The 24,657-nt window shown below is 44.2% G+C and overlaps 10 non-coding genes across 10 annotated transcripts; all 10 read left to right on the top strand.

Moving 5' to 3' along the window:
- Positions 1-96: 96 nt before the first annotated feature.
- On the top strand, positions 97-168 carry Trnat-cgu (transfer RNA threonine (anticodon CGU)). The gene has a single exon. It is a non-coding gene; the product is annotated as a tRNA-Thr (tRNA).
- A 491-nt stretch (positions 169-659) lies between these two features.
- Trnat-cgu (transfer RNA threonine (anticodon CGU)) lies at positions 660-731 on the top strand. The gene has a single exon. It is a non-coding gene; the product is annotated as a tRNA-Thr (tRNA).
- A 518-nt stretch (positions 732-1,249) lies between these two features.
- Trnat-cgu (transfer RNA threonine (anticodon CGU)) lies at positions 1,250-1,320 on the top strand. The gene has a single exon. It is a non-coding gene; the product is annotated as a tRNA-Thr (tRNA).
- A 691-nt stretch (positions 1,321-2,011) lies between these two features.
- On the top strand, positions 2,012-2,083 carry Trnam-cau (transfer RNA methionine (anticodon CAU)). Its single transcript has one exon. It is a non-coding gene; the product is annotated as a tRNA-Met (tRNA).
- Positions 2,084-2,745: 662 nt separating this feature from the next.
- On the top strand, positions 2,746-2,817 carry Trnat-cgu (transfer RNA threonine (anticodon CGU)). The gene has a single exon. It is a non-coding gene; the product is annotated as a tRNA-Thr (tRNA).
- A 654-nt stretch (positions 2,818-3,471) lies between these two features.
- On the top strand, positions 3,472-3,543 carry Trnat-cgu (transfer RNA threonine (anticodon CGU)). Its single transcript has one exon. It is a non-coding gene; the product is annotated as a tRNA-Thr (tRNA).
- A 507-nt stretch (positions 3,544-4,050) lies between these two features.
- Trnat-cgu (transfer RNA threonine (anticodon CGU)) lies at positions 4,051-4,122 on the top strand. The gene has a single exon. It is a non-coding gene; the product is annotated as a tRNA-Thr (tRNA).
- A 632-nt stretch (positions 4,123-4,754) lies between these two features.
- On the top strand, positions 4,755-4,826 carry Trnat-cgu (transfer RNA threonine (anticodon CGU)). Its single transcript has one exon. It is a non-coding gene; the product is annotated as a tRNA-Thr (tRNA).
- A 493-nt stretch (positions 4,827-5,319) lies between these two features.
- Trnat-cgu (transfer RNA threonine (anticodon CGU)) lies at positions 5,320-5,391 on the top strand. Its single transcript has one exon. It is a non-coding gene; the product is annotated as a tRNA-Thr (tRNA).
- Positions 5,392-5,868: 477 nt separating this feature from the next.
- On the top strand, positions 5,869-5,940 carry Trnat-cgu (transfer RNA threonine (anticodon CGU)). The gene has a single exon. It is a non-coding gene; the product is annotated as a tRNA-Thr (tRNA).
- Positions 5,941-24,657: the final 18,717 nt, after the last annotated feature.

Raw genomic sequence — 24,657 nt, 5'->3', positions numbered from 1 at the left:
AGATAGAGACCTGGGCACACACACACACACACACACACACACACACACACACGGCCAGCACTCTCCACAGTAACAGCTGTTGAAACAAGACCAGCAGCCTCGGTGGCCAAGTGGTAAGGCGTCGGTCTCGTAAACCGAAGATCCAGGGTTCGATCCCCTGCCGGGGCAGTGGGTTTTTTTGATTTCTTTTCGTAAATATTTTTATGAACATTGATTTTTTTTTAAAGAGCTCTTCGCTGGTTAACGTGTGTCTGTCTGTTTGTTTGTTGTGGTGAAGGGAGAGAGAGAGAGAGAGAGAAAGACTTTGAGAGTTGGACTAAGCCCGTGATTCACGTTTGTTTTAATATGTACAGGAACCATTGCAGATGGAATGGAGAGAGAGACAGACAGACAGACAGACAGAAAGAGAGAGAGACAGAGAGATGGAGATAGACAGAGATAGAGACCTGGGCACACACACACACACACACACACACACACACACGAACCATTGCAGATGGAATGGAGAGAGACAGAGAGACACAGACAGACATAGAGACACAGAGAAAAAGAGACAGACAGACAGAGATAGAGACCCGGGCATACACACACACACACACGCACACACACACACACGGCCAGCACTCTCCACAGTAACAGCTGTTGAAACAAGACCAGCAGCCTCGGTGGCCAAGTGGTAAGGCGTCGGTCTCGTAAACCGAAGATCCAGGGTTCGATCCCCTGCCGGGGCAGGGATTTTTTTTTTTTCGTAAATATTTTTATGAACATTTTTTTCTTTCTCTCCTCTGCTCAACAAACGTGTGTGTGTGTGTCTGTTTGTTGTGCACTTTGCTTCAACTCTTCTCCGTTATCAAGAATGACTCAGTCTGCAGATCCACATAAACACATTTGCACAACCACTTTATTTACCACGGACATACAACAAACGCCTGAACGCAGAGGGGAGGGGTGGTGGTGGTGGTGGTGGTGAAGGGAGAGAGAGAGAGAGAGAGAGAGAGAGAGAGACCTTGAGAATTGTACTCAGCACGTGATTCACATTTGTTTTAAGATGTACAGGAACCATTGCAGATGGAATGGAGAGAGAGACAGACAGAAAGAGAGAAAGACAGAGATAGACAGAGATAGACAGAGATAGAGACCTGGGCGCGCGCACACACACACACACACACACACACACACACACACACACACACACACACACACACGGCCAGCACTCTCCACAGTAACAGCTGTTGAAACAAGACCAGCAGCCTCGGTGGCCAAGTGGTAAGGCGTCGGTCTCGTAAACCGAAGATCCAGGTTCGATCCCCTGCCGGGGCAGGGCGTTTTTTTTTTTTTTTTTTTGTATATTTTTTTATTGAACTATTGATATTGTTTTTTTTTAAAGAGGTTCGCTGGATTTTCGTTGTAAAAATCATATGACTCGTGATGAGTTAAAATGAACGAAAAACGACCCTCCTGACTACAACAAACACAGACATAGAACTCACAATCGATTACAAGATATAAGACATACAGTCCAGCAGAGACACCACGCATAAACACCGACACTCACTGTACAGACTACAAGCCACCGTCCCCCCCTCTAATACCACCGACCCATCCCTTTCAACATACCTGCACTGAACCAGCAAGAGGTGTACGTGGCGCACAGCAACACAGCACACACACACAACATACGACATATCACACCCAGACGTCGTGATCACACACACACACGCACACTACACACAACATATGTATATAATCACATTCATACAAACACACACACACAGACACACACACACATAGATATATATATATATATACATATGTACATAATCATATGCATACACACACATACGCACATATCCACACAATTACATCAAATGCACAGACACACACATGCATGCAGACACACACACACACACACACACACACACACACACACACACACACACACACACACACATCTCCCACCTACACACACACACGCGGTCAGTATTCACCACAGCAACAGCTGAAGACAGCAGCCTCGGTGGCCAAGTGGTAAGGCGTCGGTCTCATAAACCGAAGATCCAGGATTCGATCCCCTGCCGGGGCAGGGATTTTTTTTTTTTTTTCGTAAATATTTTTATGAACATGTTTTTCTTTCTCTCCTCTGCTCAACAAACGTGTGTGTGTGTCTGTTTGTTGTGCACTTTGCTTCAACTCTTCTCCGTTGTCAAGAATGACTCAGTCTGCAGATCCACATAAACACATTTGCACAACCACTTTATTTACCACGGACATGCAACAAACGCCTGAACGCAGAGGGGAGGGGTGGTGGTGGTGGTGAAGGGAGAGAGAGAGAGAGAGAAAGACTTTGAGAGTTGTACTCAGCACGTGATTCACGTTTGTTTGAAGATGTACAGGAACCATTGCAGATGGAATGGAGAGAGAGACAGACAGAAAGAGAGAGAGAGACAGAGAGACGGAGATAGACAGAGATAGAGACCTGGGCACACACACACACACACACACACACACACACACACACACACATACACACACACACGCGAACCATTGCAGATGGAATGGAGAGAGAGAGAGAGAGAGAGAGACAGAGAGACACAGACAGAGACATAGAGACACAGAGAAAAAGAGACAGACAGACAGAGATAGAGACCCAGGCGAACACACACACACACACACACACACACACACACACACACACACACACGGCCAGCACTCTGCACAGTAACAGCTGTTGAAACAAGGCCAGCAGCCTCGGTGGCCAAGTGGTAAGGCGTCGGTCTCGTAAACCGAAGATCCAGGGTTCGATCCCCTGCCGGGGCAGGGATTTTTTTTTTCGTAAATATTTTTATGAACATTTTTTTCTTTCTCTCCTCTGCTCAACAAACGTGTGTGTGTGTGTCTGTTTGTTGTGCACTTTGCTTCAACTCTTCTCCGTTGTCAAGAATGACTCAGTCTGCAGATCCACATAAACACATTTGCACAACCACTTTATTTACCACGGACATGCAACAAACGCCTGAACGCAGAGGGGAGGGGTGGTGGTGGTGAGGGGAGAGAGACAGAGAGAGAGAGAGAGAGAGAGAGAGAGAGAGAGAGAGAGAGAGACCTTGAAAATTGCACTCAGCACGTGATTCACGTTTGTTTTAAGACGTAGATGAACCACTGCAGATGGAATGGAGAGAGAGAGAGACAGACAGACAGAAAGAGAGAGACAGAGAGACGGAGATAGACAGAGATAGAGACCTGGGCACACTCACACACACACACACACACACACACACACACACACACACACACGAACCATTGCAGATGGAATGGAGAGAGACAGAGACAGAGAGACACAGAGAAAAAGAGACAGACAGACAGAGATAGAGACCCGGGCGCGCACACACACACAGACACACACACACACACACACACACACACACACGGCCAGCACTCTCCACAGTAACAGCTGTTGAAACAAGACCAGCAGCCTCGGTGGCCAAGTGGTAAGGCGTCGGTCTCGTAAACCGAAGATCCAGGGTTCGATCCCCTGCTGGGGCAGTGGGGTTTTTTTTAATTTTTTTTCGTAAATATTTTGATGAACATTGATTTTTTTTTTAAAGAGCTCTTCGCTGGTTAACGTGTGTCTATCTGTTTGTTTGTTGTGCACTTTGCTTCAACTCTTCTCCGTTGTCAAGAATGACTCAGTCTGCAGATCCACATAAACACATTTGCACAACCACTTTATTTACCACGGACATACAACAAACGCCTGAACGCAGAGGGGAGGGGTGGTGGTGGTGGTGAAGGGAGAGAGAGAGAGAGAGAGAGAGAGAGAGACCTTGAGAATTGTACTCAGCACGTGATTCACGTTTGTTTTAAGATGTACAGGAACCATTGCAGATGGAATGGAGAGAGAGACAGACAGACAGACAGAAAGAGAGAAAGACAGAGACTGACAGAGATAGAGACCTGGGCGCACACACACACACACACACACACACACACACACACACACACACACGGCCAGCACTCTCCACAGTAACAGCTGTTGAAACAAGACCAGCAGCCTCGGTGGCCAAGTGGTAAGGCGTCGGTCTCGTAAACCGAAGATCCAGGGTTCGATCCCCTGCCGGGGCAGGGATATTTTTTTTTCGTAAATATTTTTATGAACATTTTTTTCTTTCTCTCCTCTGCTCAACAAACGTGTGTGTCTGTCTGTCTGTTTGTTGTGCACTTTGCTTCAACTCTTCTCCGTTATCAAGAATGACTCAGTCTGCAGATCCACATAAACACATTTGCACAACCACTTTATTTACCACGGACATGCAACAAACGCCTGAACGCAGAGGGGAGGGGTGGTGGTGGTGGTGAAGGGAGAGAGAGAGAGAGACTTTGAGAGTTGGACTCAGCTCGTGATTCACGTTTGTTTTAAGATGTACAGGAACCATTGCAGATGGAATGGAGAGAGAGATAGACAGACAGACAGACAGAAAGAGAGAGAGACAGAGAGATGGAGATAGACAGAGATAGAGACCTGGGCACACACACACACACACACACACACACACACACACACACACACTCGCGAACCATTGCAGATGGAATGGAGAGAGACAGAGAGACACAGACAGAGACATAGAGACACAGAGAAAAAGAGACAGACAGACAGAGATAGAGACCCGGGCACACACACACACACACACACACACACACACACACACGCGCGGCCAGCACTCTTCACAGTAACAGCTGTTGAAACAAGACCAGCAGCCTCGGTGGCCAAGTGGTAAGGCGTCGGTCTCGTAAACCGAAGATCCAGGGTTCGATCCCCTGCCGGGGCAGGGATTTTTTTTTTTTTCGTAAATATTTTCATGAACATTTTTTCTTTCTCTCCTCTGCTCAACAAACGTGTGTGTGTGTGTCTGTTTGTTGTGCACTTTGCTTCAACTCTTCTCCGTTGTCAAGAATGACTCAGTCTGCAGATCCACATAAACACATTTGCACAACCACTTTATTTACCACGGACATACAACAAACGCCTGAACGCAGAGGGGAGGGGTGGTGGTGGTGGTGGTGAAGGGAGAGAGAGAGAGAGAGAGAGAGAGACTTTGAGAGTTGAACTCAGCACGTGATTCACGTTTGTTTGAAGATGTACAGGAACCATTGCAGATGGAATGGAGAGAGAGAGAGAGAGAGACAGACAGACAGAAAGAGAGAAAGACAGAGATAGACAGAGATAAGGACCTGGGCACACACACACACACACACACACACACACACACACACACACGGCCAGCACTCTCCACAGTAACAGCTGTTGAAACAAGACCAACAGCCTCGGTGGCCAAGTGGTAAGGCGTCGGTCTCGTAAACCGAAGATCCAGGGTTCGATCCCCTGCCGGGGCAGGGATTTTGTTTTTCGTAAATATTTTTATGAACATTTTTTTCTTTCTCTCCTCTGCTCAACAAACGTGTGTGTGTGTCTGTTTGTTGTGCACTTTGCTTCAACTCTTCTCCGTTATCAAGAATGACTCAGTCTGCAGATCCACATAAACACATTTGCACAACCACTTTATTTTCCACGGACATACAAACAGACGCCTGAACGCAGAGGAGAGGGGTGGTGGTGGTGGTGAAGGGAGAGAGAGAGAGAGAGAGAGAGAGAGAGACTTTGAGAGTTGAACTCAGCACGTGATTCACGTTTGTTTGAATATGTTCAGGAACCATTGCAGATGGAATGGAGAGAGAGACAGACAGACAGACAGAAAGAGAGAAAGACAGAGATAGAGACCTGGGCGCGCACACACACACACACACACACACACACACACACACACACGGCCAGCACTCTCCACAGTAACAGCTGTTGAAACAAGACCAGCAGCCTCGGTGGCCAAGTGGTAAGGCGTCGGTCTCGTAAACCGAAGATCCAGGGTTCAATCCCCTGCCGGGGCAGTGGGTTTTTTTATATTTTTTTTCGTAAATATTTTTATGAACATTGATTTTTTTTTTAAAGAGCTCTTCTCTGGTTAACGTGTGTCTATCTGTTTGTTTGTTGTGCACTTTGCTTCAACTCTTCTCCGTTATCAAGAATGACTCAGTCTGCAGATCCACATAAACACATTTGCACAACCACTTTATTTACCACGGACATGCAACAAACGCCTGAACGCAGAGGGGAGGGGTGGAGAGAGAGAGCGAGAGAGAGAGAGAGACTTTGAGAGTTGAACTCAGCACGTGATTCACGTTTGTTTGAATATGTTCAGGAACCATTGCAGATGGAATGGAGAGAGAGAGACAGACAGACAGAAAGAGACAGAGACAGAGAAACAGAGAGATAGAGATAGACAGAGATAGAGACCTCGGCACACACACACACACACACACACACACACACACACACACACACACACACACACACACACACACACGCGCGAACCATAGCAGATGGAATGGAGAGAGAGAGACAGAGACAGAGAGACAGAGACATAGAGACACAGATAAAAAAGAGACAGAGAGACAGAGATAGAGACCCGGGCATACACACACACACACACACACACACACACACACACACACACACACACACACACACACACACACACACACACACACACACACACACACACAATTTATCGGCATTAATTTCTTTCTACCCCTCCCCCCCCCCCCCGCCCCCCTCCCCACACCACTTTCCCTTCCACAAAACAAAACAGAAAAAGACACATGAAGAAGGAAAGATAGAGAAGGAAAGACACAGGATGAAGGAAAGATAGAGAAGGAAAGACACAGGAAGAAAGAAGGAAAGATAGAGAAGGAAGACACAGGATGAAGGAAAGATAGAGAAGGAGAGACACAGGAAGAAGGAAAGATAGAGAAGGAAAGACACACGAAGAAGGAAAGATAGAGAAGGAAAGACACAGGAAGAAAGAAGGAAAGATAGAGAAGGAAAGACACAGGATGCAGGAAAGATAGAGAAGGAAAGACACAGGATGAAGGAAAGATAGAGAAGGAAAGACACAGGAAGAAGGAAAGATAGAGAAGGAAAGACACAGGAAGAAGGAAAGATAGAGAAGGAAAGACACACGAAGAAGGAGAGACACAGGAAGAAGGAAAGATAGAGAAGGAAAGACACAGGAAGAAGGAAAGATAGAGAAGGAAAGACACAGGAAGAAGGAAAGATAGAGAAGGAAAGACACAGGAAGAAGGAAAGACAGAGAAGGAAAGACACAGGAAGAAGGAAAGATAGAGAAGGAAAGAAAAAAAAAAAAAGAAAAAAGAAAATAGAGACAGTAGGGAAGGTGGGCCGAATGGTCAAGACGCATATTTGCCAATACAGTGTCCGTGAGGGTCAAGGTTCGAATACCGGTCTAACCCTTTTCTTCCAGGTTTCACTTGAAAATCAAACTGAGCGTCTGTCTACCAAGTCATTCGGATCAGACGATCAGTCGAGGTTCCGTGTGTAGCACGCACTTGTGCGTACTGACAAAGAACCAATGGCAACGAACATTGACACAGAAATCAAAAGGCAGTGAGAGAGACAGAGAGAGGGAGAGAGAGAGAGAGAGAGAGAGAGAGAGAGAGAGAGGGGGGGAGGGGAGAGGAAGGGGAGGGGAGGGACCGACAGACAGAGGCAGAGTGAAAGAGAGGATGGGGTGTGCGTCCGTGCGTGCGTGCGTGTGTGTGTGTGTGTGTGTGTGTGTGTGCGTGCGGGGCGAACCCACTGGGAAATCTGTAAGTGAAGATGAACATTGTACCACTGATTTTTTTTTCGTTTTTCTTTAATTTTCTATTTCTTAAAAAAAAAAAAAAAATTCTTATTCGTTTTAAACTCAGAATGAGAAAACTTTGTCAGAAGAATAGAAAACCATCTGATGAAATTGGAAAAGAAAAGGAAACCCCCCCCACCCACCCCCCAGAAAAACACACACACACACACACACACACACACACACACACAAAACGGGCAGCTGAGGCTATGTGAGAGGACGGGTGTGCGGTGTGTGTGGGTGTGTGTGTGTGGAGATGGTACAGATGTCTGGTTTGGAGACCATCAGGTGGCCATTCCATCAGTCCTTCCACAGCAGGCAGCAGGGACCCCAAAGACACCTGATTGTATCTTGGAAACACAGACACACGGCTAAATCGAACTGTGTTTGTTCGGCGTAGTTTCGAAACATCACGTGGGTGACGTTTCTGTAAATCGGAAATTCCGATTCAGGTTCTGATTCAACGTACTGAGGTTTTTTCCTCTCGCACAACAGGTTGACTCCCAGACTGAAGACTGATTTTTATTGTCTGTTACCCAGGTACAGAAAATTCACTTGTCCGACATGTGTAAACATTAGAATAAAATGTGAATAAGTAAAAGCTTATAGATATTTTATTGAAAATACACACACACACACACACACACACACACACACACACACACACACATATATACATATATATGTATATATATGTGTGTATGATTTCTACACACACACACACACACATACATACATATACATATATATATATATCGAGAGAGAGAGAGAGAGATCTAGATATAGATTTATATGGTCGAGACCATCTCATTCTCTCTCCCCTCATTTCTCTCTGTCTTTCTCTCTCTCCTCCAGTCTTCCCTTCTCCTCCTTCTTCTCCTTCTCCACCCTGTCTCTTAGGCTGGCGATCACTGTCTCAGCATCTGTCAAAGAAAGACAGATAAAAAAAAATTCTAAAAAAAAAGAAAAAAGCAAGCAGCAAAAGAATAATGCTCACAAGAAGAAGCACGATCGGGCTTCACGCCCTCGATCTCAATATAATTATATATATATATATATATATATATATATATATATATATATATATTGTGTGTGTGTGTGTGTCTGTCTGTGTGTGTGTTGTGTGTGTGTGTCCCCCGATATTCCGGTTTTCATCTTTCGATGTAGTTCTGACACGAACTAAAAAAAAACCTGTATCCTTTATGCCGATTACACCGTAACTCTTAATTTCGCATTTCAAAGCGATAAAGCGATTTTGAATGACCCTGCAAAATTTAGAACCGTGTTTTGGGAGGGTAGGGGGAGGGGTGGTGGTGTCATTTCATGCTAATATCCAACAACAAACTAATTCAAAATAACATGCTCTGTCTCTCTCTCTCTCTCTCTCTCTCTGTGTCTACCTAAGTTAATGCCACACACAGAGTTCAATATCAGAATCAGACTGTAATCTTTCCAGTCTTCAGTATTCTTATCAGCCTGGGGACTGAACGGATTTCATGGATTGAATGAACTTAACTCTGTGTATATGTAAAATGTCGACAATGTGCATTGTATAATGTCAAGTATGTCATTTACTTTCATGTGTTATACGACGAGTTGTCCTGAGGACAATGTGGCGAGCGTCCTTGATCAATGCGTCCGGCAGAAGAACAATCACTGTGCGTCGTTTCAGGGGAGGGCGGAACCTAGCTCCTGTCCGAGCGTCAACTTTCCTTTTCTTCTTCTTCTTCTCCTTTTTTTTCCCTTCCTCCAATAATTAATGTTGATCTAATTGCATGTTTTTCGACGTATATGTATTATACTAAGATGAATTCGATGATTATCTCACATACAGAATCCACACACTCACATCAGAGCAAACTAAACCACAGACAACTGAAAACACATGCATAATGTTAAAATATTCACTGAAATTGTCCATGAAAACTGAATATTCAGACAAAGAACTTAGTGTATTCGGAAGAATACTACTTTGAATACATTTAGATGTACTTACATATATTAATTGAAAATTGACATGTTATACAGAAGAAGAAAAAAAGCGAAAGAAAACAGAAGAAAAAAAAGGTTTTTGGTTTTTTTGGCCAATGAAGAAGGCATGTGAAAGCACCAAAAAAACAACAACAAAAAAAACACAAAAAAAAAAACACACCAAGTTCTGATGCTCCATGACCTGCATGCAACCGAGGCCACAAAAAAAAAAACACACAAAAAAACACTCTGTCTTTCAGAAACTTCCTTCTGGCAGACGATGTAAAATCCCTCTTGCAAAGAAGATTGTGTACACACACACACACACACAACACACACACACACACAAAACAAACAAACAACAAAAAACACCTCCATCATTTGCCCCCTTCTGCTGTTGCTGTGATAAATAATTCTCTCAAATGATATGTTTGTGTGCATGTCTGTGGATTTGTGTGCTTGTGGCAGTGTGTGTATGTGTTTATATGTGTACGTATATACGTATGTGTGCATGCGTGTGGGTTTGTATGTATATGTATGGATATTGAATGATATACTCAGTTTAAGGAAATGATGATGTTTATCCTTTTTTTTCTGATCGTGTGTCAGTGTTTGTTTTCGATGTTTGGAATTAAATTAAAAAAGGTTCATTAAAAAAAAAAAAATCATAATAATTCTCTCAAATGATGTTTTTATTCCATTGCCTGTGATTTGCTTATTGTTCTGGTGACAGTTGCCTTTCTTCCCTGTATGTATGCATGCATGCGTGTGTAAAGAAAGAAGTCAGGGCTTGGAGTAGGGTAACAGCGGAAAAGGGGATAGAGACGTGTGTGTGTGTGTGTGTGTGTGTGTGTGTGTGTGTGTCGTGTGTGTGTGTGTGTGTGTGTGTTTGTGTTCGTGTGTGTGTGTGTGTGTGTGTGTGTGTGTGTGTGTGTTGTGTCGTGTGTGTGTGTGTGTGTGTGTCGTGTGTGTGTGTGTGTTCGTGTGTGTGTGCGTGTGTGTGTGCGTGTGTGTGCGTGTGTGTGTGTGTGTGTGTGTGTGTGTGTGTGTGTGTGTGTGTGTGTGTGTGTGTACGCGCGCGCGCGTGCTCGGTGTTATTGTTCATCACTCCACATCAGTACAGCAAACAGGATCCACACCCTGATTGTCCACAATCTCTTGAACTAGCCTTCATTATTTTCCAGAGAGTCCAAGCAGAATGAATGAGTTTTGAAGAACATCTTGCAAAACCAGTCTGAACATTGCAAAACGGTGACTGTCGCCCCAGGGAGGTTAGAGAAAAAAACCAACAACTGGTCGATACCATCTCATTTTCTCTCCCCTCATTTCTCTCTGTCTCTCTCTCTCTCTCTCTCTCTGTCCTTCACCCCCGTCTCCCAGTCTCCCCTTCTCCACCCAGTCTGTTAGACTTACGATCACTGTCTCAGCATTTGTCAAAGAAAGAATGAAGAAAAAAAAAAAAAGAAAGAAAGAAAAGAAAAAAGAAAAAAAAAAAAAGCATGCAACAAAAGAAAAGAAAATTGTTCATGAGAAGTACGACCCAACAACAAAGTGATTCAAAATTACCACCCTCTCCCTGTCCATGTATGTCAAAACACGACACGACACAGTAACACACCACAACACATTACACGGTACACGACACGACACTACACGACACATTGCAAGATACATTGCACGATACACGATACAGCCCAACTCGACACGACCCAAGCAATACAAGTTACGACACAACAGAACCCAACACTAACCAACACGACACCCGATGACCTAAGCAACACTACGCAACAAGTCACCACATGACGCAACCCAACACGACATGGATTCAACACGACACAACCCAACACAAAGCATTGCGACACGACACGACACGACACGACGCGACGCAACCCAACACGATACAAAATATCGCGACACGACACGATGTGACATGACACGACCAAGACCATTGTGACACAACGCGATACGACGCGACGCAACCCAACACGGCATAAAATATCGTGACACGACACGATCCGATACATGATACAAAACATCGCGACACAATACGACACGACGCAACCCAACCCAACACGACGCAAAACAACACGACACGACACGATGTGACATGACCCAATACACGACACAAACTATGGCGACACGACGCGTTACGATACAACACAACCTAATACGACACACGACACAAAACAACACGACACACAACCCAACACGTTGCCGCCATGTTGGAAGAAGCAAGATAGCCTGGCCTGCTGGGGACTGTAGCCATGACAACCTGATGGAAACCTATGTCCCTTGTGTGCCCAGGTGGGAGTGACTGACTGTGGTGGGTTTGTTTTTTTTTTCTTTTTTTTTTTTTTGCCCAATCATCTGCACCATTTTAGTGGCATTACTCCCACGCCGCTCATTTAGATTCCCCCATGCACGACCACACCCGGGTTTGTCTGTCACAGTTCCATCGTCGGCAGTTCGCAGGGAACCATCGATGTTAGGTCGCCAGGAGGCCACACACCAGAGGAGACCCTGCACTGCTGCTGAGTCACTTCGGTGGTGTTCAGTGGTGCCTGTTCTGATTCAACGTACTTAGGAAACCACCTACTAAGCCCCCTACTAACGACAATAATAGCTTAGTCGCGGAGCCAGACTGAGTGAACGTCCCTCCCTGACTCTGTCCGCACGTCTGTTCTTCTCTCTCTCTCGCTCCCCTCTCTGTCTCTGTACTCTCTCTCATTCGCATTATTCGTTCAATTTATTCACCGCTACTTAGCAAAGCAGTAACAATGAAAATTCAAAAATGATGACTGGGTTCACAGCTCATTATCAATCACTTTACGTTAGACAAAGCCACGTCGGATGAAACTGTGTTTAAAAAAAAAAAAAAAAAAAAAAAAAAAAAAAAAAAAAAAAAAGCGGGCGGTATTCTGGATTCACCGAGAGCGTCACTGTTTTGGACTTGGGGTATTTTCATTGAAATCAATCTGATGGTGGAATCAAATGCGGGGATGAATTGTATCAAACAGAAATCTGTTTCCGGACGTCCTGGTTTAACTGAAAACCCGTTGTGTCCGTTCTGCATCAAACATGACATGAAGCTGCATGGACACCAACTTCGATCCAAACGAGGAAAATGAATAAATCATGTCGCTTATTGCCCAGCCGACCACATAGGTGCTATTTCTGGGTTCTTTGATTTAAAAAAAAAATTGATGAATAAAACGTTGAAGAGACACCAAAATAACTTGAACAGGTCAATCAAAACCACGTTAAGAAAATGATTAAAAAAAAAAAATTAAAAAAAAGAGACCAATTCGCTCACGTCTTATCAGTGTACGTAAAATTCAAATCGATAATCGATGTAACCAATGTTGTTAACGTGAAAGACCAATGCATCAATATCTGCTTCAATCCACGCGAAACTGAAATGTTGATCGAAATATGGATAACATTCAGAAAGAGTGTCCGGAGGGACATCCTGGATTCCAAATGAGCGGTCATTGGTCACTACTGGTTTGGAAAAGTGCCAGTTCCAGTGGGTTTCCTTTTTGCTCTGTGAATGATTTAACTGTCTATTCTTTCATGTCTATCTATTATTATTTTTATTATTATTATTATTTATTATTATTATTATTACTACTACCTTTTTTATATTATAATTATTATTTATTTATTTATTTATGTAAGCTTATCTATTATTTATTCACCTTTAGTTTATTTTTATTTATTTTTTCTTTTTTTTTCTTTTTTTTTCTCAAGGCCTGACTAAACGCGTTGGGTTACGCTGCTGGTCAGGCATCTGCTTGGCAGATGTGGTGTAGCGTATATGGATTTGTCCGAACGCAGGTACGCCTCCTTGAGCTACTGAAACTGAAACTGAAACTCATGTCTATCCCATATGCCTCAGCATTGCCTTCTGACAGATTTCGTAGTCGTGTGCTTCCCTTGCGAAAAGATCCCTCTACTGTGCTTACCACATCAGTTCCCTCTTTCCGAGTAGCGACACCTCCTTGATCGAGTCTTCAGCATTTTTTGCCACATATTTCCCCGTCTGATAGGTCCATGCTAACGAGGTTGCACACAATTGTACACTCATGTGTGTGTGTGTGTGTGTGTGTGTGTGTGTGTGTGTGCAGCAGAGACCTTATAAAATCCGAGGATTCATACAAAAAATACAACGCCATCGAACACAAAGAATCCGTCATTGCCGTTGTTTCTCAGTGGGTTCCTTTTCAACTGATCTCCCTTCGTTCGTTTTGCAGCTGTATGTCCCCTCGTCAATCCATTTGTGTGCCTGTCTGTACGCCTGCCTGCTTGCTTGTCTGTCTGTCTGTCTGTATATCTGCCTGTCTGTCCGCGCGCTTGCTTGCCATGGAAAAGCGACGCTCATTCCTAGTTTGACGTACGTTTCAACCTTGACACATAGATTGCGTGTTGGGGGCTCAGTTGGAAAGATTCCATGTATTGATGAATAATTCATTCTGTTATTAATGTCACACAGCCAGAGGCAATCGCCGTCAGGTCATGAGGGCGCTAGCATTTCGCCTGACCACTTTGCCAACGTGTAGTTGATGCCAGGGGGCTTAGAAGTCGATGCCAGGGAGGAATTATCATTTGCCGCGGCTTTCGGCGCTGCAAACTTTTTCGAAGTTCAACGCTATGACATTTTCTAGGTTTCACACCTACTAGGTGTGTGTGTGTGTGTGTGTGTGTGTGTGTGTGTGTGTGTGTGTGTGTGTGTGTGTGTGTGTGTGTGTGTGTGTGTGTGTGTTTGTGTGTGTGTGTGTGTGTTAGTGTGTGTGTGAGTAATGTGTGTGCACGTGCGTGTGTGTATGCATGTATCTATACATGTGTGAGTGTGTGCATGTGTGTGTGTTTGTGAGTAATGTGTGTGCACGTATGTGTGTGTGTGTGTGTGAGTAATGCGTGCGCACGTGCGTGTGTGTATGCATGTATCTATACATGTGTGTGTGTGTGTGTGTGTGTGTGTGTGAGAGGGAGAGAATAATGTGTGCACGTGCGTGTGTGTATGCATGTATCTATACATGTGTGTGTGTTGTGTGTGTGTGTGTGTGTGTGTGTGTGTGTGTGTGTGTGTGTGCGTGTGTTCTTGGTAAGACTGGTGCAAAACGAGGCAGTCTTACATACGAAGAAGGGAAAAGTGCTCAACAGAAACGATGACCATTACGACGATAATATTGAGAATGGCTGTATTCATTTTAGTTACTACACATCATTTTATGGGTGTTGAAAAGTGTTCTCTTGCATGGAATATTCTCTACTCACCCAGTATCTGTGAACACACACACACACACACACACACACACACACAAACACACACACACACATGATCGTGTGTGCCTACGTGCCTGAGTGTGTGTTTGCGTGTGTGCATGTCCATGTGTGTACGCTTGTGTGATAGATTTATTACAAAGAGAATGAGGGTGAGAAAGAGAGAGAAAGAGAGAGAGACAGAGAGACAGACAGACAGTCAAACTAACGGACAGAGAAGGTCAGACAGACACTGGGGATGGGTTGAGGGTACGAAGTGAGTGAGATTACAATTTTTTTTCTCCACTGAATCGACGCCGCTTCCCAATTATTATTCTCCACACCCATGTCGCCCCCACCCCCTCCCTCCCTCTCCCCAACCCTCCCCCCGCACCCCCTCCCCCCAACCTTTCCATCCCTTCCCACTTCTCTAAGAATGCCCAGTACGGAAATGAATTTTTTTTTTTAATTATTATTCTATTTTAATTTCTCTTCTTTTTTTTCCATTTTTTTCCCATATGTACAATGAGAGAATATGGTCAGGCCCATCCTGATGGCTTTCTGATGGCCTCTACATCTTGCAGGGAAAATGGGGAGGGGAGACAGACGGGTAAGGAAGGAAGGAAGAAAAAAGGATGGAAAGAAGGGAGAAAGGAAGGGATCAAATGAAGGAAAGAAGGAAGGAAGGGATGAAGGATGGAAAGAAGGAAGAGAGGAAGGGATCAAATGAAGGAAAGAAGGAAGGAAGGGATGAAGGAAGGTGTGTCAAGGGTGAGGGGCGGAGGGGCTGTGAAGGAAGGAGGAAAGAAACAAGGCAGGAAGGGAGGAAGGAAGGAAGGAACAAATGAATGAATGCTGAGAGGGGGGAGGCTGTGGAGGAAGGGATGAAGGAAGGGGTGTTAAATGTGAGGGGGAGGGGGGGGGGAAGGAAGGGAAGAAGGAGAGAAGAAAGGGATGAAGGAAGGATGGAAGGAAGGATTAATGGTAGAAAGGGGAGGTTGGCATGGAAGATAAAAAAAAAAGAAGGAATGATGGAAGGAAGGAAGGAAGGGGAGAAAGACGAAAGGAAGAAGTGTCACGGGAGAGGGAGGGCGAGGGGGGGTGGGTGGGAAGGAAGGGATCTAAGAAGGAAGAAAGGAAGGAATGAAGGAAGGAAAGAAGGATGTAAATTTATAGATGAAAAACAGGAACCGACAATAGGTCACGTTTGACCTGACCTGACCTGATCTCATGTTGGCTTTCACACCTGGGTGATTGATGTTATCAATCTTGACCAGGGAAGGAAGGGTGTTTGTGGACTCTCTGCCCTCGTTCGGTCACCGAGTGTTCCAGAGACACAAATCACAATAATGTCCAAAACAAACGTTTGCACTTCTGATCGAAATAAACCTCATAGCTGTAAAATATTACTTGGAACACAAAACATTTTAATCTAAGCTCAGTCGCATTTCAGCATGACTGGGGATTAAGCGAGAGAGAGAGGAGGGGGGAGGGAGGGAGGGGGAAAGGGAAAGAGACAGAGAGAGGGGGTGGAGAGGCAGAGAGAGAGAGAGAGAGAGAGAGGGAGAGAGAGGGGGGGGAGGATGGAAGGAGAGGGTAGAGATAGAGACAGACAGAGAGAGGGAGATAAAAAGTCAGAGAGAGAGAGAGCTGGGGAGAGAGAGAGAGAGAGAGAGAGAGAGAGAGAGAGAGAGAGAGAGAGAGAGAGAGAATAGATAACCACTGGTGTGCTTTTTTTACATCCAGTCCCCGCCCTGAACAGGGTCTACACTATACAAAACTAAATAAAAAATGACTTTTCTTCAATGATGCCACATGTACGCCCTTCTTAGAAAAAAAAAAAAAAAAAAGAAAAGAAAAGAAAAAAATGAATGCTTGTGTACGCTAATTCTCACACTTACAGTCTTCCAATTACCCTCTTTCTTTCTCTGTTTTTCTACCCACCCATCCCCATCCCCACCCCCGTCCTCTCTCTCCCTCTTTCATTTTGTTTCCCCTCTCGTTCTCCTTTAGTTTTGTGGTGCAGAAAATGTTTATCATATATTCATGTTCATGATAATGAATTTCATTTTTATCTTCATCCTTTTTCGTTCATTTTCTCACTTGTCTGGAGAGTTGGATTAAAAAACAAAAAACAAAAACAGCAACAAACCTTTGTTTGTTTACTTTATTACTTTCAGAAAATCAAATTAATTCTCTCTCTGTCTCATTCACTTGCACAGCAGCAAATGCGCATATCTCATCCACCCAGACATACAACTGTTCACATGAAAAAACAACAACAACAACAACAAAAAAAAACCAAACAAAAGAATACCCGCTAATCCTAAATCTTCGAATTCTATTTCGAGAATCGGTTCGTTTGCAATGAATCGCATTTATAAGATAGCCCAATCCACAAAACCATTTCTATAACAGAAATCATGAGACTCCGGACCGGAACAATCTGCATGCTGTATCTGTCTGGTCCAAAATAGCAAACCGATCATGACCACAGAATAAAAACAAACAAACAAAACAACAACAAAAAACAAACAAAACACCCCCCCCAAAAAAACAAAAAAAAACAAAAAAACATGTTGTTTTTCAATAAGAATAGATTAACTAATCATTTGACCTGACACACACATAGAGGCATGCTAACTGTCTTCCTAGCATTGAAGAGAGGTTGGGAAATAGCCCTGCGACATACACACATGCATTTATGGGGTGTATTTTTAGAATGGCTTATTCAAACGTCTAAAAGTGATTGATTGGGGGGGGGGGGGCGGGGGCTGGGTTTTGTCCAGCTACGTCACTGACTTCATCAAAGATATGCGTGGTGTGTGTGTGTGTGTGAGTGTGTGTGTGATCGTGCGTGCGTGCGTGCGCTCGTGTGTGTGTGTGTGTGTGTGTGTGTTATCTTTGAAGAGATAAATCTACCTGATAATCACAGTCTGTCATTAATTCAGTTTCTGTGTAGCAGTCCCAAACCGGCATCGGAAATTGGCGTCAGGCCACATAATTGACGTGTTTTGTGAAACTGCAACATTGGATGTGACAGGAAAGAGGTTTCATCTTATTATTATGCAAATGCCCTAAGTTTGCAGATTTTTCACACACACATTTATATATATGAGTGTGTGTGTGTGTATGTGTGTGTGCGTCTGTGTGTTTGCATGCATGATTAAATGTGTGTGTGTGTGTGTGTGTGTGTGTGTGCACGAGCACGCATGTTTATGTGTGTCTTTGTTGTGTGTGCGTGCGTGTGTGTGTGTGTGTGTGTGCGTCTGCGGCCGGATGGGGTCGTTAGGAAGGGGAGAAAGAGACACAGAAAGGAAAAAAGATTGACACAAAAGATAAAACATATAACGCAAAGTATCTCTCCAAGTGCGGTTGGGGAGGGGGCGGGGCGGGGGGCGGGGGGCGGGGGGGATGTGTTTGTGTGGGGGTACTGTTCATAGCTGAAAGCATCCTCGCCATCCCTGCAGATAAAATAATTTTGCTGTAACGGACGTTGAGATCAGTTGTTTCTAAAAAAAAAAAAATAAATAAATAAATAAATATTAAAAAAAAACAACGAAAAAACAGACAGTGATTTCGACAGACAGGTCTTCAATGACCTATAGCCTTAAACGACCAATACGGTTGTGATTTCATATCCACTATGTCCAGGAGCCAGTTGTATTGCTCGGACGGAAGAGCCAAGTATGGTCGTAACCCGCTACTTACTGTGTGTAGTATGGAACTGACCAATGGCGTAGTTCGGTCAACGTAGACATTAATTAGTCACGTGTAACTGTCAAAAAGTTAGAACCAAGCAAATGCAACTGGCACCTGGGCTTAATCCTCTCCTTCCGCCGATCTGAACCTTCCCCAGCCCGGAGTCAGGTATCTTTTCACACCTGGGTGGAGTGAGGAAAAATCGGAGGAAAGTGCCTTTCCCTAAGGACACAACAACATGGTACATGCCCAACCGCGACCTTGAACCCTCATCACTTACTTGGGTCAGAAGTGTACAACGCCTTGCTGATTCTGCCATAGCATTTCCACAAAGAAATGATACTGACGATGATGACGACATATTGTGTGTGCGTGTGCGTGCGTGCGTACGTTGTGTGTGTGTGTGTGGTCACTGTGTGTGTATGTGTGTGTGTGTGTGTGGTCACTGTGTGTGTATGTGTGCGTGTGTGTGGTCATTGTGTGTGTGTGTGGTCACTGTGTGTGTATGTGTGTGTGTGTGTGGTCATTGTGTGTGTGTGGTCACTGTGTGTGTATATGTGTGTGTGTGTGTGTGTGTGTGGTCATTGTGTGTGTGTGTGGTCACTTTACCCCCCTGCAGTGTGACTGATGTGTGGGTCAGTGGCGATGCTCTACCTTGGACGGCAGAGAGATCCAAAGCACCGGAGCGGGGAGGGGGGGGGGGGGGGGGCTTAGCACACAGTCACGTGCTGATGACGTCATGGGACATGATTTGGTTGTGTGACTATGTTTCCTTTTGCATTCTTTCAACGTTCTGATTGTAAGCGTACACTATGTCATTTTTACAACACGGACCAGAACAAAATACATGTACGACCAAACCCACTTTGATGACAAGGATACTTACAGCGCCTGCCCTCGTGGGGGACCAAGCTCTAAACGCTTTACAGATACCGTGCACGGGAGGCTGCCTACCTACGGGCAGTATTCAAGACAAATTCATGTTGCCTTAAGGCAAGTTACCTTCCACAAGGTACGGACCCGCGGGTACAGAAAAGTTATCTTCGTATTCAAGACACGCACGTAGCACTCAGGGAGCTAACCCATCTTTTTATCATTAAAATCCCGGTGATTCCGTTCTGCGCATGCTCTTTCACTTCTCACCGCACCACAGTTTCGAGAGAGCAAAAACACGGTCTGTCCGCAAAGCACGCCCTCACAAAAACAAACGGCTCCGCTATATTTACCTCTACTGTGTGAGCCGCAGTAGACCTGCAGGTAGGTTCTTGTGTCCTGAATACCGGATACTGCCTACCCTCGGGGAGTTTGCCTTTCCTCAGGCAGATTACCCGCAGGTACACATCTACACGCAGGCACGATGGTCTCTTTAATACGGCCCCTAGAAAAAGCCAACGGAGAGCTGGCTAAGGGAGCTCATCATTCGTTTCCCGCGTCATGACATTCAGTCAGGTTTCATTAACGTACACACACACACACATACACGCACGCACACACACACACACACACACACACACACAGACATACTCATCCACTCACAGTCATGTAACTTTTGACGTGTATGACCTTTTTACCCAGCCATGTAATAAGACATACTCTGTTTTCGGGGGTGTGCATGCTGGGTATGTTTTTGTTTCCATGACATGGACTACAGGATCTTTAACGCGCGTGTTTGATCTTCTGCGTTGGTATACACATAAAGGTGGTTCAGGCACTACCAGGTCTACACATATGATGACCTGGGAGGTTGCAAAAATCTCCACCCTAAACCAACCAGGTGCGCCGAAACCGGGAATCAAACTCAGGAAACTGGGGCGAAAATCCAGCGCTCTAACAATTCGACCACCGCACCAGTCACCAGTTGAATTGACATTTCCAGTTTCCGTTGGACAAAAATTTCAATGCAGAATTATCCTTCGGAATTTGAAAGCAAATTTCTGTACATTCAGATATGGCAGTGCGCAGCTTTATGATTCTGTCGAAAGGAAAATCGATAACAAAAAACAAAACCATGCTGATAATTACACACACACACTCACACACACACATATATTTTTATACACACACACACAAACGCGCGCGCACGCACGCACGCACACATACAAACGCACGATTTTGCTATTTTGTGTTTTATTTCTTCCAAATACATATCTAAAATGTAAAATTACTTTCAGTTCATAAGATATATTTCATCAAAAGTATGCATATATAAAGACACAAAAAATGTGTGCGTTTTTTTCATAAAATTGCGGTACAAAGAAGATAATGTGATACAAGCTTAGGTAAAGTGATCTAAAAAAAAAAAAAATCAAAAACAAAATCAAAAACAAAACAAAACCGAGTACTCTTTCCAAATTCATAAATACTATAATATATATATATATATACTATCAAACACAAAAGAAAAGGATTTTTTTTGTTTTGTTTTTGTTTTTTTGATATTTTCAAAAGTCACGTACGTTTAAGAGTTGCATCCAAAACAAATCAGAAATATTGCAGCGTTTGGTTTTGCATACAAAACTAGTTAATCAAACAGCTACCAGCATTTGGTTTTGCATACCAAATTAATCAGATATTTTACAGTATTCAGGTTTAATTAACTCCACATGTACGTGTCTGGAGGAGGAATGGGAAGGTCAGTTGATTGTACCGATAACTGGATGTTCTTCAGCAAAACTGGAAACGACATCTGTAGCCCTCGATCACACAGTTAGTTTCGATGTTCCAACTGTTCTGGCAATATCTTCTATGTATGATCTGTTAAATGCTGCTCGATTGTTACAACAGGTGACACAGATAAATGAGTCTTCAACAGTAGGGGGAGTAGGGGAGAGGATCTGTGATGATTTCAAACGCATCTCTTCCTGTGCCAAATGCATCGCGATATTTATACAGTTTTGATCGGTTATTGTCCATTCTAAGGACCAAAGTTTGCTGTTCCTTTAAAATTATCATTGGACGCTACATGTTACTCATGCTAAGAACTGTATGAATATGCTGGTATATTAAAAAAAAAAAAAAAAAAAGGAAAAAAAAAAGCATTATTTAACACTACATGGTATGACGAGTAATAAAAGTCCACTGGTGGCTTTCATACACTGAAAAAAAAAAAAATCCCGCAGACGACCCTCGCAAATGGTGGTACATTACACAATGCCTTTATATGCGATCCAAAGCCGGGACGCGGTAAAACTGGGTCACGTCCAGAAGGACAGAGAAATGGTCAGGCACGTTGGTTTTCAGTTCACCTGTCTCATGATTCCATGCCTGCCCATATGGCCTTATGTTTGCTAGAACTGCGGGGCGGACGGGGTGGGGGCGGAGGGGGCAGAGGTACGTGTGCACGATATGGGTGGGCCAAATCTGTGTAATGATAAAACGTTTTGTTTCATCGAGTTTTCTTGAGATGGATACAGGATGTACTCAGACAACAGTAATATCTCTCTGTCTCTCCCTCATACATGCACACACACACACACGCACGCGCGCACTAAAACTGACCGCAAAGTATAACAGAATGGCGCGAGACACTGCGCAGAAACCACCATGAATGAAATGACGTCAAGGACTTTGCTTTGGAGTCTTCCATCCCATACCGTAACAAAACTGAATGCTTTCAGGACATCAAGGAACGGGTTCATGCCAGAAACCTGTTACAAACTTGGCGCCAATAAGACCAGTTGTAAACTTAAACAGGTGCTGTGTTGAGAACACCGACACCTCAACACTGGTGTCCTGTCGGATGTTGGCTTTCTTTTTAACAACAGTGCCGGAATATGGGCCAACTGTTTTTTTTCCTGTTCCAGTAAAATCTGGACTTTCCCGATTCACTATTTCCCCCAAACCTTTTCCGTCAATATATCTGGACTTTGTTTTTGTTAACCTCCGCCAGGAAACCTTTGGACACATCAACATTTCGATTTAGATATGACAACAGATGTTTGACACCCTGTTTTTGTTAACAAACGATTGACACATTGTCTATGCCAAAAAAACATCAGACAACAGACGTTAGACACCCGTTGTGTGACAACAGATATTAGTCAGACACTCTTGTGTGTGAAAACAGATATTAGACACCCTGTGTGTGACAACAAATGTTAGTTAGACACCCTGTGTGTGACAACAGATGTAGTTAGACTCCCTGTGTGTGACTACAGATGTTAGTTAGACACCCTGTGTGTGACTACAGACTTTAGTTAGACACCCTGTGGGTGACAACATATGTTAGACACCCTGTGTGTGACGACAGATGCTGGACCCTGTGTGTGACAACATATATTAGACACCCTGTGTGTGACAACATATGTTAGACACCCTGTGTGTGACGACAGATGTTAGACACCCTGTGTGTGACAACATATATTTGACACCCTGTGTGTGACGAGAAATGTTAGACACTTTGTGTGTGACATCAGATGGTAGACACCCTGTGTGTGACGACAGATGCTAGACCCTGTGTGTGATGAGAAATGTTAGACACCCTGTGTGTGATAACATGTTAGACATCCTGTGTGACGAGAATTGTTAGACACCCTGTGTGTGACAACAGACGTTAGATATTGTGTGTGACAACTCATTTTAGTTAGACAACATACTGTAGGCACTGTTTGACAAGACCTTAGACACTGTGTGTGACAACAGATTGCTAGACACACTGTGTGTGACAACAGACGTTAGACACCTCGTGGTGGAAACAGACGTTAGACACTTTGTTTGACAAAAGATATTAGACACCCTGTGCGTGACAACACATGTTGGACACAGTGTGTGACAACAGATGTTAGACACCCTGTGTGTGACAACAGATGTTAGACACCCTGTGTGTGACAACAGACGTTAGACACCCTGTGTGTGTCAACAGACGTTAGACACCCTGTGTGTGTGTCAACAGACGTTAGACATCCTGTGTGTGTGTCAACAGACGTTAGACACCCTGTGTGTGTCAACAGACGTTAGACACCCAGGCTTTAGACATTCTGTGTGCGACAAAAGACGTTAGAGACCCTGTGTGTGATAACAGATGTTAGACACCCTGTGTGTGTGACAAGAAGCGTTAGACACCCTGTGTGTGAAAACAGATGCTACTCACCCTGTGTGTGACAACAGATGTTAGACACCCTGTGTGTGACAACAGATGTTAGACACCCTGTGTGTGACAAGAAGTGTTAGACACCCTGTGTGTGACAACAGATGCTAGACACCCTGTGTGTGACGACAGATGCTAGACCCTGTGTGTGATGAGAAATGTTAGACACCCTGTGTGTGATAACATGTTAGACATCCTGTGTGACGAGAATTGTTAGACACACTGTGTGTGACAACAGACGTTAGATAGTGTGTTACAACTTATTTTAGTTAGACAATGTGTGTGTGACAACATACTTTAGGCACTGTTTGACAAGTCCTTAGACACTGTGTGTGACAACAGATTGTTAGACACAGTGTGTGACAACAGATGTTAGACACCCGATGTGTGACAATAGACGTTAGATATCTTGTGTGTGACAAATGATCCTAGACACCCTGTGTATGACAACAGATGTTAGACACACTGTGTGTGACAACAGGTAGACACCCTGTGTGTGACAACAGATGTTAGACACCTCGTGGTGAAAACAGACGTTAGACACTTTGTTTGACAAAAGATATTAGACACCCTGTGCGTGACAACACATGTTGGACACAGTGTGTGACAACAGATGTTAGACACTTTGTGTGTGACAACAGATGTTAGACACCCTGTGTGTGACAACAGATGTTAGACACCCTGTGTGTGAAAACAGACGTTAAACACCCTGTGTGTGACAACAGACGTTAAACACCCTGTGTGTGTGTCAACAGACGTTAGACACCCTGTGTGTGACAACAGACGTTAGACATCCTGTGTGTGACAACAGATGCTAGAAACCCTGTGTGTGTGACAAGAAGCGTTAGACACCCTGTGTGTGAGAACAGATGCTAGTCACCC

The sequence above is a fragment of the Babylonia areolata genome, chromosome 10 (genome assembly GCF_041734735.1).
Source record: "Babylonia areolata isolate BAREFJ2019XMU chromosome 10, ASM4173473v1, whole genome shotgun sequence".
Lineage (NCBI taxonomy): Eukaryota > Metazoa > Mollusca > Gastropoda > Neogastropoda > Buccinidae > Babylonia > Babylonia areolata.
This window is presented reverse-complemented; position numbering and strand designations above follow the sequence as displayed.